We start from the raw sequence: 16,185 nt of genomic DNA, 5'->3' as shown, positions 1-16,185 counted from the left end.
ATGTGTGGCCGAAGTATTTGTTTCTAGATCATGAAATCAATTTTTTTTTAACAATTACAGTAATAGTAATTGATATGCCACTTTGAAGTTTGCTGAGCACTTTACAAACATAACTTATTTGAGTTTCATGAGAGTTTTGTGAGGTGAGTACCAAAGATATTATTTCTTGTTTATAGGTGAGAAAACAGAATCAGATTAAATTGCTTGCCCTTGGCCACATTAGTAAGTATTTAGAGGATTTGCATTGTTTTTATTTGATGCAATGTCTTCCTAACTCAAATACCAGTACTTTATAAATCAAAATATGTACCATACTGCCTATAATACTCTTAGGAATTTGCTGTACATAACGCCTTGACTAAACAGACATTGGGGAAGAAAGATAAGAAATCATGTAATCATGTAAAATCATGTTTGAGCAAGTTGTTTTTAATTTAATCAGCTAGTAAACATTAAGTGCCTACTTTATGCCAGGCATTGTGCTGAACACTGGGGATGCCCCCCCAAAAACTGTAACAATTCCTGCTCTCAAGGAATTCACAGCAAGACAACATGCAAAAGAACTATGCACAAGCAAGGTACATATAAGGTAAATGGGAAAGAATAAGTTATTTCCATTTAACAGTGCATTTGAAAGGCATCCCCCCACATCAAGTATTGTGCAAAGAACTGTGGATTTGGAATTATGAGATCTAGGTTTCAATCCTGGCTTTGCTGTTTTTTACATTATTGAACAAATTATTTAACCTCTGGATCTTGTTTTTCTCCTCTGTAAAATGGGAATACTTATATCTACTACCTGCCTCAGTTTATGTAAATATCTGAAAATAATTAGTGCGTTAAATGCTTGACCATTGTGTAACTGTAAGCTGTTACTATTTGCCACAAGCAGAACACTGTTGGGTACCTAAGGGAGATAGGTAATTTAGCACAGTCCCCTGCCACTATGGATTGTAAACTAGAGAAAAGAAATTACACAAACTATAACGTTTAAACATTATTCGCATACAATGAAGTATTAGATAAGATGAGAGGGAGGGGTAGCTAGGTGTTGCAGTGGATAGAGCACCAGCCCTGAAGTCAGGAGGATCTGAATGCAAATCTGGTCTCAGACACAACACTTCCTGGCTTTGTGACTTTGGGCAAGTCACTTCACCCTAATTGCCTCAGGGGGGAAAAAAAGATATGAGAGGGAAAGATCTCCTTCCCTCTTCCCCTCTTCCTGGAATCGTGCAGATCTACCATAGTATTGGAGGAGGACTTTAAAAGTTAGGTAGGAATTAGATAAGAAGGGATTTGATCATTCTAGGCATAGAGAGCATTATGAACTTAAACCACATAGTTGGAAAACTGAGACTCAACCCTGCTGTATCCTAACCAGACAATCAGAAGATGAAAATTTGAGAGTGGGAAGGACGCTTGGTAGCAACTTCTCAAACATAGATGGATGATATCTCCTGCAATAGTTCAGCTGTGTTCAATGGTCTGCTTAAAGACTAACTAAAGAGAAAACTCTTTAACATTTGGAGGCAACCCATTCTTTAGATTAGCCCTAATTGTTAGGAAGTTCATCCTGACATCAAGTCTGAGTCTGTTCTATTTGAAGCCTAAAGTCCATGAGAAGGTGTAATCCCTTAGAACTGGGTCTGTGAAGATGACTGCGAAGTTCTACTAACTGCCTAGTTTTTATGCCTGCACTTATTGGATCCTTTTTATCAGGACAATAGTAAAATAAACTACATATTCACCATGGGTTCTGAAGCATTTTCTTTGTGGTCCAGATGTGCTAATTATCAAATATGTCACAAAGCATTACTTATATAAAATGATCCAGGTGAGAAGCCTTGGGGTTGAGAAATCTTGACTCGAGGCTCCTTTTATTTTATTTTTTCAAATACATGTAAAAATGGTTTTCAACAAACATGCATTTTATAAAACTGTGTTCTAAATTTTTCTCCCTCCTCTCCAAGACGGCAAACAATCTGATATAGGTTAAATATGTGCAATTTTTTTTAAACATAGTCCCATATTTGTCATGTTGTGCAAGAAAAATCAAAAGGGGAAAAATTATGAGAAAACAAAAAGATAAAAATACTATTTCATATTCGGAATCCATACTTCTGTCTCTGTGTGGATGGGTACTTTCTATCACAAGTCTATTGGAATTCCTTGAGTCGTTTTATTGTTGAAAAGAGCTAAGTCCATAGTTGATCATCATATAATCTTGTTACTGTATACAGTGTTCTCTTGGTTCTGCTCACTTTATTCAGCATAGCCTTTCCAGGTTTTTCTGAAATCATCCTGCTTCTTTATTTCTTATAAAACAATATACCATTACCTTCGTATACCAGAACTTATTCAGCATTCCCCAAGTTGGTGGGCATTACTCAAATTCTTCTTAAAATTTTTTTAATAATAGCTTTTTATTTTCAAAATATATGCATAGATAGTTTTCAACATTCACCCTTGCAAACTTTGTGTTCCAAATTTTTATCCATCCCTTCCTCCCCAACTCCCTCCCTAGAGACATCAAGTAATCCAATATAGGTTAAACATATGCATTTCTTCTAAACATTTTCACGTTTATCATGCTGCACAGGAAAAATGAGAAGGGAATAAAAACAAACCAAGCAAACCAACAACAATGACGAAAAAGGTGAAAACGCTATGTTGTGATCCACACTCAGTTCTCACAGTCTCTGCTCTGGGTGCAGATAGCTCCATCCATCACAAGATCATTGGAACTGGTCTGAATCGCCTCACTGTTTAAAAGAGCTATGTCCATCACAGTTGATCATCACACAATCTTGTTGCTTTGTACAATATTCTCTTGGTTTTGCTCATTTCACTCAGCATCAGTTCATGTAAGTCTCTCCTGGCCTCTCTGAAATCATCTTGCTGTTCGTTTCTTATAGAACAATAATATTTCATTACATTCACACATCATAACCTACCTATTCAGCCATTCTCCAACTGAATGGGCATCCACTCAGTTTCCAGTTTCTTGCCACTACAAAAAGAGTTGCCACAAGCAGTTGCCTCTATTAATGCCATAATTAACATTATCTCTTCATTATCTATTCCCTCCTCCAAAATTACCCATTGTTATTATACAATTATCATTTCTGCTGGAAGTGACTCTTTCCAACAATGAGATGATTGAGGCCATTTCCAATGATCTTGTGATAAAGAGAGCCATCTACACCTAGAGAGAGGACTGTGGGAACTGAGTGTGGATCACAATATAGCATTCTCATTCTTTTTTCACACATACTGGATTGAATTGATTTACATATTTTGGCTTTAACATATATATTTAACATGTACAACATATATTAGATTGCTTGCCATCCAGGGGAGGGGATGAGGAGAGGAAAATTTGGAACACAAGGCTTATGCAAGGGTTAATGCTGAAAATTTATCTGTGCATGTGTTTTGAAAACAAAAAGCTTTTAATAAAAAAAAAATATGAAGGAAAAATTACTTATTGCTATTGAGTAGCTCCCAGTCACTCAAGCTTTTGAATTTTGACCAAGGTTTTTTTCTTTTAGTTCCCATATCCATACCAAGTCTTTCATGACCTCCACAATCTCTCATCTATATCTCTTCTTTTCCATGGTAATAGTCAGAGCCGCCTATTCGTTGTGCTGCCAGTCTCTCCAGGTGCCAAAATAATCTTCCTAAAACACAGATATTCCTAGTTGTCAATCCTGTGATCAAAAACCTTAGACACCCTCATTTTACAGAGGGGAAAACCAATGTACAGAGAGCTGAATGTCATACACAGATTTAATGTGAAACGGGTTTTCTTGACTTTAAAGGCCATGGCTCATTTTATTATATTCCAGTCAGGCCACATCTGGAGAATTGTTTTAAGATAAGATGAAAACAAATTTAAAAAGAAAAAAGATAAGATGAAGCTGCTACAGAAAAAGGATCAGAATGGTTCGATAATGGAGACCATGCCATCAAGGATTGATTGGAGGAGCTGAAGTAATTTTCCCTGAAGGAAAGATTTGGGAGTTGTATCATATCTGTCTTCAAAAATATGGAGGGCTGTTAAGTAGGACAGGGCAGGAAAAATGGACAAAGTTATGGAGAAGCAGATTTCTGAGCAATTAAATACCATTCAGGCTTAGGAGGTAGTAGATAGACCCTTTCTCATTGGTTGGACACTGAACAACTATTTGGCAAGTGTGTTAGAAAGTAGATGATGCAGAAATATGTTGTATTCCATAAGTTCTAGCATTCATTTTCTTTATTTATTGAAGCTTTTTATTTTCAAAGTATATGCAAGGATAATTTTTCAGCATTGACCCTTATAAAACCTTGTGTTTCAAATTTATACCCCTTCCTTTAGATGGCAAGTAATCCAGTATATGTTAAACATGGTAGGGGCAGCTAGGTGGTGCAGTGGATAGAGCACCAGCCCTGAAGTCAGAAGGATGAGTTCAAATGTGGTCTCATACACTTAACACTTCCTAGCTGACCCTGGGAAAGTCACTTAATCCCAACTGCCTTAAAAAAATGGTAAAAATATATAGCATTCATTTTCTTCTTCTTCTTCTTCTTTTTTTTTTTTTAATATTTATTTATTTATTTATTTTATAATAACTTTTTATTGATAGAACCCATGCCAGGGTAATTTTTTACAACATTATCCCTTGCACTCACTTCTGTTCTGATTTTCCCCCTCCCTCTCTCCACCCCCTTCCCTAGATGGCAAGCAGTCCTATATATGTTAAATATGTTGTAGTATATCTTAGATACAATATATGTATATAGCATTCATTTTCTAGCTTGTATTCTGTAATATTTTTTCACACCTTGGATTACTTAAAAAGGAAAGATCTTCTTAGAAAAAGAACAAGAGGAAAATGGTTTGTAACATTACTGTGATCTTCACAAGGTTTCAAGGCTTTCTTCAGAGAATTTGGAAGAATCTGCATATTGGCGTGAACAGAGTTTTTAGGAATCTTTGTGCTCTGCCTATAATGTAAAAACTTCTTGTCTATCTGGACTCTGCTAAATCCTCTCACTTTTTTAAGAGTGAGTTTCTAATCCAGAACGTGTATTTCTTCATACCCTTAAATATACATGAAGTACCTCCTAATGCTCAGCAGGGACTGTGGTTCATGCTTATTAAAAAATATATATAGTTTCTGCTGTCAAACAATCTGAAGTCCAATATGGGAGTGAAGAGATGCAGGATAAAATATAAACAGAATTCATTAGAAAACAAGCTTGTGCTACATGGGTAAAAGGTAAAGAAAAGGCTTTGGGAGTTCAGAGAGGAGAGAGATCTCTGCAGACAGAGGAAGTCAATTGACAAATCATTGAAACTTTCTGTGCCTTAGTTTCTTTCTCAGTAAAATGGTATAACTAATATTTGTTGTAGATATTTAACAGGGTGATTGTGAGTAATTCACTTCAACACATGTATTAATTTAGTATCTTATTTTATTTTTCCCTAAAAATTACTTTTCAACATTTGTTTTTAAAATTTTGATTACCAGATTTTCTCCTTCCCTCCCCACTATACTCACTGAGAAAGCAAATAATTAGATGTAAATTAGACATGTAGCCATGAAAAATAAATTTTTACATTAGTCATGTTGTGAAAGAAAACAGAAAAAATTTCAATCACTAGATGGAAAATAACTTATGAGGTGATTGGATTAATTTCTTCACCTCTGACATTGTAGTAAGCTTGCAATTGAAATCAAAGCAGAGCTTTAAGTAATTGAGAACATGCCTAAAATCTAACAAGTCCTTTATTCTGATAATTTTTTAAAAATCTAATACAATCAATCATATAGTATTCTTAAACAGGACAAATTTTTTCCTCTAATTCAAATGTCAGCTTTCATTCTCATAGTCTTAAAATAAGTATTTTAAGAATGAAATTTCAAGAAATCAGTATTTTCTTGTAAAAGTGTTTCATAGTTTAAAATCAATATTTCAGTCTAGATTGGAACCCAAATTTTGAGTATTAAGCTTAATTTATTTGAAATTAATTCAATAATCTTGGTCACCTGTTGGAAAAATACACACACACACACACACACACATATAACTTCCTATAAATGAACATTAGACTATTAACCAGTGCTGTGCACACAGTAGGTGCTTAATGTTTGCTGAATTGAATTAGACTTACAGCCTATTTTCTGTTTTCAGTAAATGGATTTTATATTTGAAAGGGAATTTATGGGAATTCTTCAAATGTTTGACATCATCATCATGTACAAAATTCAATCAATTCTGTATTTGGTGTTTAGAAAGAAGTCTTAACTTAAATGAGTTCTGTTTTGGAAATAAACACATGGTTATAATTATTTAAAAACCGGTATTGGTTGGGTATTGTTGGGAGCAAAATTCTGAACTCCATAAAGGATGCAATATATGAACAAACTCAGGATGAGTGAAGCAGTTTTAACTTTTAATACATTCTTTTTTTTTTTAATTTTTATTTAATAATTACTTTATATTGACACTCGTTTCTGTTCCGATTTTTTTTTCCCTCCCTCCCTCCACCCCCTCCCCTAGATGGCAAGCAGTCCTTTATATGTTGGATATGTTGCAGTATATCCTAGATACAATATATGTTTGCAGAACCGAACAGTTCTCTTGTTGCATAGGGAGAATTGGATTCGGAAGGTATAAATAACCCGGGAAGAAAAACAAAAATGCAGATAGTTCACATTCGTTTCCCAGTGTTCTTTCTTTGGGTGTAGCTGCTTTTGTCCGTCATTTATCAATTGAAACTCAGGTCTCTTTGTCAAAGAAATCCACTTCCATCAAAATATGTCCTCATACAATATCGTTGTCGAGGTGTATAATGATCTCCTGGTTCTGCTCATTTCACTTAGCATCAGTTCATGTAAGTCTCGCCAGTCCTCTCTGTATTCATCCTGCTGGTCATTTCTTACAGAACAATAATATTCCATAACATTCATATACCACAATTTACCCAGCCATTCTCCAACTGATGGGCATCCATTCATTTTCCAGTTTCTAGCCACTACAAACAGGGCTGCTACAAACATTTTGGCACATACAGGTCCCTTTCCCTTCTTTAGTATTTCTTTGGGATATAAGCCCAATAGAAACACTGCTGGATCAAAGGGTATGCACAATTTGATAATTTTTTGGGCATAATTCCAGATTGCTCTCCAGAATGGTTGGATTCGTTCACAACTCCACCAACAATGCATTAGTGTCCCAGTTTTCCCGCATCCCCTCCAACATTCATCATTATTTTTTCCTGTCATCTTAGCCAATCTGACAGGTGTGTAGTGGTATCTCAGAGTTGTCTTAATTTGCATTTCTCTGATCAATAATGATTTGGAACACTCTTTCATATGAGTGGTAATAGTTTCAATTTCATCCTCTGAAAATTGTCTGTTCATATCCTTTGACCATTTATCAATTGGAGAATGGCTTGATTTCTTATAAATTTGAGTCAGTTCTCTATATATTTTGGAAATGAGGCCTTTATCAGAACCTTTAACTGTGAAAATGTTTTCCCAGTTTGTTGCTTCCCTTCTAATCTTGTTTGCATTAGTTTTATTTGTACAAAGGCTTTTTAATTTGATGTAATCAAAATTTTCTATTTTGTGATCAGTAATGGTCTCTAGTTCATCTTTGGTCACAAATTTCTTTCTCCTCCACAAGTCTGAGAAATAAACTATTCTATGTTCCTCTAATTTATTTATAATCTCGTTCTTTATGCCTAGGTCATAGACCCATTTTGATCTTATCTTGGTATATGGTGTTAAGTGTGGGTCCATGCCTAATTTCTGCCATACTAATTTCCAATTATCCCAGCAGTTTTTATCAAATAATGAATTCTTTTCCCAGAAGTTAGGGGCTTTGAGTTTGTCAAACACTAGATTGCTATAGTTGACTATTCTGTCTTGTGAAGCGCTCATACACTTTCAAAGGCAAGAGGATAACCTTATATTCCTTTTCTTGGCTGCAGAATCCCTCTGTCATCTCTCCAATGGCTGTGGTGATGAAATTAATGTTCTTCAATAATCTTCCAACATACACCCTTTACATGTTCCCATTCCTGCAGCATACCTTGTATGACCATTAAAATGAACTATAGTTCTTCCTGGGAAGAAGTTAATTATTTATGAAGTAATTAGACATGTGTATTCTAGATGAGGTATATGATCTTTGTCTTTTAGCTTTTTTTTTTTTTTTAAGCTACACAACTAGTTCTGTCCAGTTTTACCTACTTTTAGCAGGTTTCAGGAACTTTCCTCCTCCTGTCTTCTGTACTATTTCCATTTTCAAATTTCCAGTTTTTCTTTGAAAACATAACTGTCTGAAGTTTCTCACAGTGATTTAGAAAATTCATAATATATGTATGCATCTTGCATACATATGATGCACTTGCATCAAACCTATCACACCTTTTTAAATTATCTGATGTGCATGTTCAGATACTTTTTGTATCTTATTGCATTTCAGCACATCGTTACAATAAAGGCATTACTTATGAAGAAAAAAGTATGCTTCAAATCAGACTTATCAGTTCTTTCTTTGGGAATGGATAGCATTTTCATCATAAGTCCTTCAGAATTGTCTTGAATCATTGTATTGCTGAGAATAGCTAAATCATTCAGTTGATCATCTTATATTGCTATTATTGTTCTGCTCATTTCACTTTGCATCAGTTCATGTCTTCCCACATTTTCTGAAACCATCTTGCTCATTATTTCTCATAATAGCACAATAGCATTCCATAAAAAATCATATATTGCAACTTGTTTAGCCATTCCCCCATTGATGGGTATCCCACTGATTTTTTATATTTTGCCACCAAAAAAGAGTAAATATTTTTGTATATATAAGTGTTTTTTCTTTTTTTTTTTTTTTAATGTCTTTTAAGATACATACCTACTAGTGGTATTGCTAGGGCAAAAGATATGCATACTTTTATAGACCTTATGGCTTCATAATGGCAACACATTTATTTATCCTATTTGTACAAAAATACTTATAGCAACTTTTTTTGTGTGTATGTGGTGGCAAAGAACTGGAAATTGAGGGGATGCCCATCAATTGGGCAATAGCTGAACATGTTGTGGTATATGATCGCAGTGGAATATTACTGTCCTTTGAGAAATGATGAGCGAGATAATTTCAGGAAAACTCAGACTTATATGAACTGATACAAAAGTGAAATGAACAGAACGGAAGAACGACATACACTGTAGCAGTAACAATACAGTGATCCACTTTGAATGACAACTATTCTCAGCAATACAATAATCCAAGATATTCCAAAGGGCTCATGATGAAAAATGATGTCTACTTCAAGAGAAAGAAGTGATGGAGTCTGAATGAAGATTGAAACATAATATTTTTCACTTTATTTTTGTTTCATTTTTTTTCCTCTTTTGATCTGTGTTTTCTTTCACAACATTACTAACGTGGAAATGTGTTTTGCTTGATCCATGTATAGCTTATATATATCAAATTGCAAGTACCTGTTTGAGATTCAGAGAAAGTTTTAAAGAGGAAGTAGTACCAGAACTTTGAAGGAAGATAACAATTCTTAGAGGCTGAGATGCTACTATTTCATTCCAGAGGGAGAGCAACATGGTCTGAATGTATAGTGAGAGGGGATAGTGTGTTGAGAGAACTAGGGATCCAGTTTTGCTGGAATGTAGAATTTATTAAGAAAGGTAATATGAAATAAGGCTGGAAAGACAGGTAGAAATCAGATTGTGAAGGACCTTAAATGCTAGACTTAAAGAGCTTGGCTTTTATTCTATAGGTATATATAGGAAGCATCAATAAATTAAAAAAATTTTTTTATTAAGGCTTTTTATTTTTCAAAACATGCATAGACAGTTCTTCAACATTAGCCCTTTCAAAACCTTGTGTTCCAATCTTCTTCCCCTTCTCCCATGCCCTTCTCTAGATGGCAAGTAGTCCGATATTTGTTAAACATGGTAGAAATATATGTTAAATCCAACATACGCATACATATTTATGCAATTTTGTGATGCGCAAGAAAAAAGAGAAGCAAAATAAAATTCAAACAAACAACAACAAAAAGAGTGAAAGTGCTATGTTGTGAATCACACTCAGTTCCCACAATCCTCTCTCTGAGTGTAGATGGCTCTCTTCATCACTGAGCAATTGGAACTGGTATCAGTATTTTTTAAAAAGAAAAGAAAGCCCCTGTAACAAATATAATCAAACGATAAATCCATTCATTTGTCTTGTACAAAAATCCATGCCTGCATCTTGAATCTGGGTCTATCAATAGATTCTGTCTTAGAAGTTAGGTATCATACTGCATTTTGTTTTAAATGTTGATCATTTTAAATTGTTTTCCTGGTTCTGCTTACTTCAGTGTGTATCAGCAGTGTATATCGGTTTATATACTCTAGGTTTCTCTACATTTACTGTTCCAATTTCTTATGGCACAAAATGTTCCATTAACTTTTTGAATCATAATTTGTTGAGTCATTCCCCAGTTGTTTCCTGTTCTATATGACAGCAAAAAAGGGCTGCTACCAGTAATTTGATGCCTATGAATCTTCTTTGATCTCTTTGGGGTCTACGACTAATAGTGACATCATTAGGTCAAAGTGTGTACACACTTTCATGATGGACGATATAGTTCCGAATTGCTTTTCAAAAATATTTGAACCACTTCACAGCTCCAGTAGCAGTTCTTCTGACCTCCTCAAGCCCCTCCAACAGTTGTAATTTTCCATTTTTGTCATCTTTGCCATTCTGATAGGTATTAGATAAAACCTCAGAGTTGTCATTTTTGTCCCTTTATTAATGATTTGGAGCATTTCTTCCTTGGAGAACAACTTGCTCATATTCTTTTCTCATTTTTCTGTTGAAGGAATGGTTGTCATTCTTATGTTTGAATCAATTCTATATATATCTTGAATGTTATACTTTTACCAAATAAAATCTGAAGATTTTCCCAATTAATTGTTTTGCCTTTAATTTTGACTTGCATTCATTTTGTTAATTTTAAGGAGTCTTTTAAATTTTATGTAGTGTATATTTTATCTTTTGTGATCCTCTCTGTCTGCTTTGGTTCTGAAATCTTCCTCTACCCATAGTTACAAAACATATTTTCTTCCTTCTTTATTTGTTAATATATGTCATATATCTATCTGGAGCTTATATGTATTTTGAACTTTAGTCTAAGCTTAATTTCCGCCAGACTGCTTTTCAGTTTTCCCAGCAGTTTTTGTTGCATGTAAGATCCTTGATCTAATAAGTATTGTTTTTGAATATGTCAAAAACTACTTGCTTCTGGATGTTGGATTTCTAATCTGGTCCAACTTTTCTATTTTTTAGCAATTTTGATGATTATTTTTTTATTTCATCAGAAGCATTTTCTACTTCTCTTGTCATAATAGTGTAACTTAAGATTTTTTTCCTTAATATTGTTTATCATGTTTTTATTCTAATACTGAGTCAACCTGATGTTTTGTTATAAATCCTATTTGTTCATAATGTTTTATGTTTTGGTATGTTTTGCTTATATTTTATTAATTTTTTTTGCATTGATGTTCATTAGGGCAAGAATCTTGACCCAGATTTAAAAATCTGGATGGGAAAAAAATTACATAGTTTTACAAACCCTCAAACTGAAATTTAGCATTCATTTTCTTTTTTCTGAGACTTGGTCATTTTTTTTTTTCTGTTGATCTGTGTTTTTTTTTTTTTTAATTTTCGTAAATAGTCGTCTTTTTATTATCTTAATTTTGGGGGAGCATATAATCGGACAAAATAGTGTTCAACAGTTTTCCTTTGTTTCCTCATTTGTGATTTCTCCTTTTTCATTTTTGATACTGACAATTTTTGGTTTTCCATTCTTTTTAATATCAACATAGTGAATGACTTATATTTCATTGATTTTTATTTGTGTATCTTTTTTTTTTTTTAATGTGGTCTAGATTTTCGGTCTTCCTCCTGTACTTCTTAAGCTTGATTTAATTAGCATTTCTCTTACTATTTCAATCCTATCTCTCCTCTGAATACTTTGAAATATCTTTTCAAAATTTGATCCATATCAGATTATGTTTAGCTCTAATACCTAGTTCAACTTTGTTGCCTTTTTCATCTTCTGAAGGAAAAATTAGAAATTGGGCAACTTAGGAGTTGCTCAGTTTCTTTGCTTTTGGCAGAGAATGACCACCAGTAGATATCAAGATAATTGAAGTTCTTACTCCACCAACAATACCATTCGTCCATGCCCTTTATTGTTTTAGTTTTGATTAGAGCTTATTTTCCCAAGGTCAAATTTTAGTCACCTACCAAGTCTCAGTAATGATAATGAAAATCATTTAGTTTCTGATTGTTTTGCAGTTTAGCTTTGCTATAACTAGTCACCAGTGAAGGTCTTCATTACTCCTCACTCTAGGAAGTCCTTAGGTGAAAGTCTTTAAAGGACAAAAGTTAAAAGTTTAATGCAAACAGATGCTCCCTCATCTAGAGACTTGTCTTAGAAAGAGCTTTCATTGATTTCAACAGACCCATAGGATCTGCTCCTTGGGAGTTCCACTTCTCTCTGGGAGGGTGACTTTGTGAGGAGGGGTTACTAGTCCTGCTTAAATGTAACTGCTTACCAAAGGCTAATTTTCTCCCAAGGTGGAGAAGTAATTCCATTTAGGAGGGACCAAAAGTGTTGTGCTCTTTAAAAGCTGAAGTGCTGACTTAACTGAATTGGTTTGGGAGCACTTACTTTCACCCTCCTTTTGAGGTTAAATGCTTTTCTCTTATTTGAAAGGGAACCTTTTTTCTTTCTTCTTACTAACCTGTTTGAGCCAGATACTTTTAGATGTAGAACTGTCTGCAATCCTTTTCATTAAAATCCTTTTCATTAAATTGTCATTCTGGAAGCCAGATTTTAGAACTCAGCTTGCCTTTTTGCAGACAGGGAAAGATGTGTTAAAAGTAGTGTGTCCATCTACTTTTCTAATGCACTGTATATCTGGTTATTCTACAGAGATGTGAGGAGTTCAAGGAACTGAGAATTAAAGGCAAAAGGTTTAAATCTTGCTTTTTCTTATCAAATATAGATCAGAAATGCCCTCTTCCAGGTCCTCAGGAATTCATACATCTTGGTTCCAGAGGAGAAATGTATCTCTCTTCTCTCACCCACCCCCACATTTATTGTGTATACATTTGGCATGCTGACACAGAATGTAAACTCTTTAATAGTTGAGGCTTTTACATTTTTGTTTTTTTTCAGGATCTAGCACAGTGCACGGAACAAGGTAGTAGGCACTAATAAGTGCTTTTTGATTTGAAATAGCACTTGAACTAGACCTTGAAGAATGAAAGACTAGCATAGAAGGGGGACAATGGGTAGAGCATTCTGGATTAGGAAGTGGGACCAGTATGAACAAAGTTTGAAAGGTGAGATAATGTGAACAAGGGATGCTAAATAGGCCTATCTGAATGGTGTGAAAGGGAGGGTGGAGGGGGAAGATGGAGAGAGACATTGGGTGCAGATTGGGAAGAATTTTTTGCTTCAGTAGATCAAATCCAAATTTTCCAAGAAGGAGTCTCACTTCTTTGAACAAATGGGAAACTACCTAAAGGCAGGGGAATAGACTAGATGTCTTCTCAAACTACTTTTTAACCAAATGATTTTTTTTTTTTAATTCTTTGGTGCTCTTTTTATATTTGTTTTGTTTCCAAATATGGCTTCTCTTGATTCCTCTCCCCATTCTATATCACTTTCATTTTTTTTAAGCTTTTTATTTTCAAAACATATGCACAGATAATTTTTCAACATTGACCCTTGCATAGTCTTGTATTTCAGATTTTCCCCTCCTTTCCCCTATCCTCTCCCCTAGATGGCAAGCAATTCAATATATATTATACATGTTAAAATATATGCTAAATCTAGTATGTGTAAACATTTATACAATTCTCTTGCTGTACAAGAAAAATCAGATCAAAAAGGAAAGTAAATGTGTAAGAAAACAAAATACAAGTGAATAACAACAAAGTGAAAATGCTATGTTGTAGTTCACATTCAGTTCCGAGAGTCCTCTCTCTGGGTGTAGATGGCTCTCTTCATCACAAGACCATTGGAACTGGTATCAGTCATCTCATTGTTGAAGAGAGCCACATTCATCAGATTTGATCTTCATATAATCTTGTTGCCGTGTACAAAGATTTCCTGGTTCTGCTTATTTCATTCAGCATCAGTTCATGTAAGTCTCTCCAGGCCTTTCTGAAACCATCTTGCTAATTGTTTCTTACAGAACAATAATGTTCCATAACATTCATATACCATAATTTATTCAGCCATTCTTCGATTGATGAGCATCCATTCAGTTTCCAGTTTCTTGCCACTACAAAAAGGGCTCCCACAAACATTCTTGCACATATGGGTCCCTTTCTTTCCTTATATCTTTGGGATATAAGCCCAGTAGAAACACTGCTGGATCAAAGGGTATGCACAGTTTGATAACTTTTTGAGCATAGTTCCAAATCGCTTTCTAGAATTCGCTTTCATTTTTAAAAAAGACTTTAAAGAAGAAAAACTACCTCAGCAAAAAGAGCTAAAAAAAAAAAAAAAAAACTGCTATATTGGCCTGAAAGCACACTATCTCCAGGGTGGCCAGATGGTATATCATCTTTCACAAGCCATCATTTAATTTTCCACTGTAATGATTCAGATTTAGGCCATTTTGGTTTTACAACCTAGTCTTTGTTTTTTAACATACATTTGTTTAAATTTTTAAAAATCCCAGTCAGTACCAAAAACTTAAGTTTAAAATAAGTTGTTCTAGATATTATGCAAGAAAAAAGTTATTTTCTCCTCCCCTTCTATTTTTGATTCACTGACTTTGTCTTGAATAGTAAAGAAAGATTAACATTAATCCCTCACTAGTATTTGGACTGAATTTCAAGAAGGCTGAACATGATAGCCTGATCTGTAATGCATTCAGCTGAACCCACCTGAAGGTCATGCTTTTGACTTAAACTGACTTTCAACCCTTGAGAGGGATGAGGAGCCATAAACATATAAATGCTTTTGTTCTTAAAACAGCTGTTAAGTGGTGGTTCTCTCACTGGGAGTCTCTGGTGCCAAGTGCCCTGAGTAGGAGGCTTTAATTGCTACTTAGTTCTGCAGCAGGCCACTGATGGATGGGCCATCACTGAGTCAGGGCCTAGCACCATCCTGGCAGCAGTGGAGATGCTTTAGGTCCTTGTTTCCCTCTGAACTTGTAGTTAGCAAAATCTGTGACCTTGTAGCCCTCCTGATCATCACACTGTAACTCCTCCTCTACTCATCACACATTCAGATAATTGCCAGATCTCCTCAGTTTTTCCTAGCATTTATTTAGCATGATAAGGTTCACTGACGACTTTACACATGTTGTCTCACTTTGTTCTCACATCCAAGAGAGCAGCCTTCAGGGGCCTCTGACCCCACAGCCAGAGCTCCTCAAGACCTAGATCAAGGCATCTCTGCCACTGTCAGACTTCTCAACATTGGAATGTTATAACTAGAAATGACACAGAGTAAGAGCACTCTCGTTTCCCTTGTCCCTGTGCCCTAAGGATCATCGCATCTGTATACCTGCTCTGCAGCCAAGTCCTTTTAAAAGGCAAGGCTATCTCCCTCTGTTAACAGGTGAGCTTCTGGCTTCCTTTTCTGAATATTTCTCTAGCATTTACACCTCCTAAATATTTCACAAATGCTTTCTCATTCTCCTCTTGGCCATCTGTGACCTCATCCAGCTGCTTCCCTCCCTTAGGCCTTCGTCGGGGGCTCCTGCTTCCAGGCTCTCTGCACTTCCCCTTCACACTGACACAAAGACTCTCTTCCTACAGCCCCAGACTGTAGAGTCCTTATTACTGGGGCTTAGCCCTTCACAGTCTGGCTGTAAGCTCTCTTTGCACACCTACTTCACATCCCTTCCTTACAGATCCTCCCTCTGTGCTTCAGCCAAACTAACCTACTTGGCACCTCTCTCCCCACTCTGTCCCTTTGCCCGTGTTGCCCAATGTTGATGCAATGTGCTCCTTCCTCTTAGGATCCAGGGGAGCTTTGAGTGACTGCTTAAAAAATGCTTTCTCCTGCTTAATACTGCTCTCCCCTTTCTCAAGATAGACTAATGGTGAAAATGTTCTGTTCTCTCAACAATATAAGCTTTTTGAAGACTT

At 35.3% G+C, this 16,185-nt stretch overlaps 1 protein-coding gene across 5 annotated transcripts in view; it reads left to right on the top strand.

Moving 5' to 3' along the window:
• UBOX5 (U-box domain containing 5) overlaps positions 1–16,185 on the top strand; it is a 49,230-nt gene that overhangs the window by 12,262 nt on the left and 20,783 nt on the right. The gene's annotated exons all lie outside the window — the stretch shown is intronic.

This window comes from Antechinus flavipes, chromosome 6 (assembly GCF_016432865.1).
Source record: "Antechinus flavipes isolate AdamAnt ecotype Samford, QLD, Australia chromosome 6, AdamAnt_v2, whole genome shotgun sequence".
Lineage (NCBI taxonomy): Eukaryota > Metazoa > Chordata > Mammalia > Dasyuromorphia > Dasyuridae > Antechinus > Antechinus flavipes.
Note: the sequence above shows the minus strand (reverse complement) of the source record. Positions and strands in the feature narration are given on the sequence as shown.